Below are 5,656 nucleotides of genomic sequence, written 5' to 3' on the forward strand. Positions count from 1 at the left end.
CTTTTAAAATCGAATTAAAACAAATTCTGAAAATGCAATAAACTTCGATAATTCGTAGAAAGTAAACTATAGCTCGGATGAAAATAATTTGTATATGCAAAACGATCAGAAAAATAAGTTGATTCTGTTTACGCCATCCATATACCTGTCACATGTCTCTAACACAACAAACATGGAACCTTCCCCTCCGGATCGCCCATCCGATAATTTCCCAGAGCCGGGGAAATATTCCCGGATATTTTCCGCTCCATATGTAACGCGTAGCACTACGTTAGGTTGCCCATAGCACAACGTTCATGTATTGCTTTGTGATGCGATTGTTTGCTCCGTTATTTATTGTGTTCCTCCTCCGTTACTTCCTTTCCGGTAGACCCCGCGACCGTTGTCGAACTGGTGATTGACTACTTCATCGTCGAGGATTCGTTTCTGTCTGCCGAGCAACCAGGTAAGCCCCCCCCCCCCCCTGATCACCAGATATCGCCTACTCTTCTCTCTAATGCTTGCATTAGAGTAGTGTAGCATGTTACTGCTTTTGTTAATCCTATCCTGATGCATAGCCTGTCATTGTTGCTACAGTTATTGATACCTTACCTGTAATCCTAAATGCTTAGTATAGGATGCTAGTTATCATCAGTGGCCCTACATTCTTGTATGTCTGCCATACTATACTATCGGGCCATGATCACTCGGGAGGTGATCACGGGTATATACTTATATCCATATTATATGATACTTGTGGTGACTAAAGTCGGGTCGGCTCGTAGAGTACCCGCGAGTGATTCACGGATTGGGTCTGAAAGGACGTTTGTCCCGATGGCCCTTTGAGTGAATCTATGTGGCGGAGCGAAGGACAGGTTGAGACCGCCTAGGAGAGAGGTGGGCCTGGCTCTGTTCGGCGTTCGTGGTTATTTCAAAATAACACGCTTAACGAGATCTGGGTATTTGATCTGAGTCTGGCCACTGGCCTATACGCACTAACCAACTATGCGGGAACAGTTATGGGCACTCGACATCGTGGTATCAGCCGAAGCCTTCGTGACGTCAGCGACTGAGCGGCGCGCGCCGGGTTGGACTGTAACGCTTGCTCTTGTATAAGGGAGGCTAGGTCTGCTCGCCGGCCACGTACGCAACGTGCAGGTGTGCAATGGGTGATGTGCCTAGACCCCTGCGCCATAGGATTTAGACCGGCGTGCTGACCTCTCTGTTGTGCCTACGTAGGGCTGCGACGTGTTGATCTTCCGAGCCCAGGCATAACCCAGGAAAGTGTGTCCGGACAAACGGGATCGAGCGTGTTGGGAAATGTGGTGCACCCCTGCAGGGAAGTTGATCTATTCGAATAGTCGTGTCCCTCGGTAAAAGGATGACCCGGAGTTGTACCTTGACCTTATGACAACTAGAACCGGATACTTAATAAAACACACCCTTCCAAGTGCCAGATACAACCGGTGATCGCTCTCTCACAGGGCGACGAGGGGAGGATCACTGGGTAGGATTATGCTATGCGATGATACTTGGTTAACTTACCATCTACTCTCTTCTTCTGCTGGAAGATGGAGGTTACCAGAAGCGTAGTCTTCGATAGGACTAGCTATCCCCCTCTTATTCCGGCATTCTGCAGTTTAGTCCACATATGCTACCCCTTTTCCATTTGATACCAATGCATGCATACGTAATGTAGCTCCTTGCTTGCGAGTACTTTGGATGAGTACTCACGGTTGCTTTGCTCCCCCTTTTCCTCCCTTTCTATACCCGATTGCTGCGACCAGGTGATGGAGTCTAGGAGCCAGACGCCACCATCGACGACGACTCCTACTACACTGGAGGTGCCTACTACTACGTGTAGGCTATTGACGATGACCAGGAGTAGTTTAGGAGGATCCCAGGCAGGAGGCCTGCGCCTCTTTTGATCTGTATCCCAGTTTGTGCTAGCCATCTTATGGCAACTTGTTTAACTTATGTCTGTACTCAGATATTGTTGCTTTCGCTGACTCTTGTGTTTTCGAGCTTATGTATTCGAGCCTTCGAGGCCCCTGGCTTGTAATATAAAGCTTGTATTATTTGTATTCGTGTCTAGAGTTGTGTTGTGATATCTTCCCGTGAGTCCCTGATCTTCGTCGTACACATTTGCATGTATGATTAGTGTACGGTCAAATCGGGGGCGTCACAAGTTGGTATCAGAGACGACTGCCTATAGGAATCCCCCTTCCACATTCCTTGGCCGAAGTTGAGTCTAGTCGATGAAAACTATTTTACTAACATGGATGTGCGGCCCATGGGCCCACATCTCCATTGGGTGGTATTAGGATCTTTTACTCCTCGTCTATACTCTGGGACTCTGATCTCTCTTTTATTTGGGTTAAATGATTTTGCTAACTCTAACTCTAGGTTCTCGTAAATACTTTCTCCCGGAGAGCCCCTCGTTCTGGACAGTCGCTTGCTTCACCAGAAGAGTCAGAAGATACTCTCCGAGGTTTTCCCGAGACCCTTGTGCCCATCGACTTTATGAATTCCCTACCACCGATTTACCCTTATGGATAACTACCTACAATTGTCGTTCACATTCATCCTTAGTTGCTCTTGTTATTACAAGATGCCCTGAACTGCTCTCCGTTGTTCCGAAAATCCTTTGAGCTTACTGCCTTGCAGCTCTTTACCACATGAATACCCCTATGGATAATTCCTCGCACTTATCGAGTATCCGTTCATCCCCAGTTGTTCGTATGCTTCATAAGATACTCTGATTTACTATCCGACCTTCTAAGGATCCTCTTCAAACTATTGCTATGCAAATACTTGTATGCTTACATTATGGATGCTCCCATATGACTAGCAACTAGACCATCGAAGGGGCGCGTTGCCTCGCCCGTCCATTTTTACAATGGATTGGTCGGAATTCCCATCAATATATTAATGTACAGATCACAAAAGTTAAATTAACATAAATTGATTCATATATTGCAAAGTCATTAACGGGAAGAGTTTAATCAGTTTGTTGTGCTGCACAAAGGAATACTTGACGCATTGTTGCGCCCATCTATCTGTGGCGAGATTAAGGTCTGCTGAAAGTTCATGTATCGTCGTGTCTTGGATATGAGATCCCAGAAATCTACACATTTATATTCATTAAAATAGTAGAAATAATCTCGTGCTTGAACTAAGTCTTTCCAGACCATTGTGGTAGTACATGAAGCTTTAAAAATCTGAGAAAGATGATACATGGCCTTACTTATCAATCACATTAGAAATATATTGGGGGGAGAAAAGCATATGAAAATACAACCAAAATGTGGCAATGGAAACACATTTGTATTTGTGAGTTAAGTTACAATTTTCCTTTCAGGAAGATAAATGCATGTTCTTGACCTGGAAACTATTTGGACAAAAGTGGAACCTGATTGGATGTTGTTTCCCTACAAAAGCAATCGAAAGCTAGCCATTAAAATGACAAAGATTGTACAGAAGATATTTGCAAGCACGGCAAATGGACCAGACTACCAAAACAGCAAAACACTCACTTCTGGAACCAGCTAGCTAGTAGCACTATGAAGGATGTATCACTTCAGCATTGGCATCCATAAAAAAACATCCATCTATCTCAGAAAGAAAATCAAACATTTTGCTTCCGAATGAGCTTCGATGAAGGCAACACTATGAATTGATGGAATACATCTAGTTGGTACAACTTACCATTATATGTTAAGACGCATGCAAAAATTTGGCACCAAGGCAGGAAAGCATCATACATTCACCAAGAAAATTGAGGATTCAGTTCTCGCTTGCTCTGATGCGTACATGTATCAAAAGTTCAGAACATCGGCAATGCCCTAATTAAGAATTTCTTGGTAATTTGCTAATAGCAGTATGCAAAGCAATTGACATAATCAAAAGAAGGGGGAGATCTCTACCAGCTCTCCCAAGAATTGAGACAAAACTGAAACTCTTCTGACAGCAATTATGGAACCTAACTACAACAAAATCCTTACAGAACAAACCACATAATTAAACTAGGAAGAACATTGGTGGCCCATAGAGCAGGCAAAGATTATAGTGGATCCATGGCCAACAGGAAGTGGTGTCAGTCCATAGGTGACAGTTGCGATGATGCTGTAGCAAGGTCATTGTTGAGAAGGAAACACATGCCAGTATCTTAACTTCCATAAACCCAATACATAATTGTTATGATAGTTAAGGTCACAAACTAAAGAAGCAAACTATCGTATTGCAACGGCAACATACTGAAAAACACTACATAGAACCAATAAGGTTGATGTAGTATTATCTATGCCATGCAACACGTAATTTGTGAGCATTCTTCAGATAAGCATCTTGATAAGTTCATGTATTTGATCAAGGGCCAGCTCCTTCATGACTAATTTTTTAAAATATATGTAGTATTATGCGATAATTGATGTAAACCTTAAAAGACATATTTTGTCACTACCTCACAAACCGAATCTGCAGATCATAGAAGAGATTCAGGATATGTTTACCTTTTCATGTCTTATGCCAAGAAGTTCCAAACTATGACTTAATGCTCGACTGCAATTTTATTAACAAAAAGTGTCTCTTTAATCTTCTGGATGGTTAGAATTCAAACTGGAGACACGTGGAACATCTCGCAATACTTCAGTTGACATGTGTAGGTTTGGCTGAGAGAATTCAAACTGAATACGTGAACTGTAATGGTGTTGAGGAGAGGGTCTACCTTACAGTCACTCTTGAATTCGAATCAAGATCAGGAGATGGGATCACATGGGGCATGACAATGACTGCAAGCTGTAGCGCCACTGCCTGGAGAAGATGTAGGGTGGTAGCTGAGGGTATGGAAGTCACGAACAGCATCTCTGGTGAGCTGCGAGACGAAATGCTACACAGGAGAGAATCAGAGAAGTAGATGTTGTAGTTGTCACCGGCCACCACCACCCACACTCCTCCCACCTCGTCCTCGCCTCCCCCGTTAGCAAGATCTTCGCCTCACCATGCAGCGTTGTCACCCGCCTATTCCCTTCGGGGTCTCATCTACAAAGGATCTATAAATAAACAAGTCAGATGTAGAATAAATTGGAAGTTGCACATGAAGGAACCTGTCTTACAACCATTCGAGCCCCTCGAAGTGACGCATGCCGTGAGCCCCTCCCAACCAAGAGGCCCCAATTGAAACTGGTCAGATGTCTGTACGTGCCTCCGGCTGGCTGCTCGACGTGGTGGATCTGGCGACGGCGCGCCCGAGGACTCCAGATATGGTTTGAAAAATCGGACACATGCTTCAGGGATGTAATGCGCCATTGATTTGGAGATGGATCTCGTCACCGGCTCGAGAAAAAGATGCTCCCTGCTGCGCCTTTAGGGAATACATGAGAAGGAGGACAACGACGGGCAAGCATAGACGAAGGCACCGCTCCGACAGGGCGGTTAAGGGGCTGCGAGATGAAGACCACGGCGGCGGCGGCACACCTAGGGCTGGCGAAGGTAGGTCGTGCGCGAGAGTGGGACTATGAGGGAGACGAAAGGAGGAGCGTCGTGTTTTTTTCCTAGAAAATAGGAGCGTCGTGGGGTGTGGCTGCAGGGAAGTAGACTCGTAGAAGCCTGTTAGGCCCAATTTCACACCAGGCGTCCAAAATAGTCACCGGAGCAGCGGCCCAGCAAGGAAACGCTC

The 5,656-nt window shown here is 45.0% G+C and overlaps 1 long non-coding RNA gene across 1 annotated transcript; it reads right to left on the bottom strand.

Annotated features, from left to right (window-relative positions):
- Positions 1-3,269: 3,269 nt before the first annotated feature.
- On the bottom strand, positions 3,270-3,956 carry LOC123185204 (uncharacterized). The gene is made up of 3 exons (XR_006493217.1): positions 3,688-3,956; positions 3,516-3,590; positions 3,270-3,410 (listed from the first exon to the last, which is right to left on the bottom strand). It is a non-coding gene; the product is annotated as an uncharacterized lncRNA (long non-coding RNA).
- Between the last annotated feature and the right edge of the window lie 1,700 nt (positions 3,957-5,656).

This window comes from Triticum aestivum, chromosome 2A, assembly GCF_018294505.1.
Source record: "Triticum aestivum cultivar Chinese Spring chromosome 2A, IWGSC CS RefSeq v2.1, whole genome shotgun sequence".
Taxonomy (NCBI): domain Eukaryota; kingdom Viridiplantae; phylum Streptophyta; class Magnoliopsida; order Poales; family Poaceae; genus Triticum; species Triticum aestivum.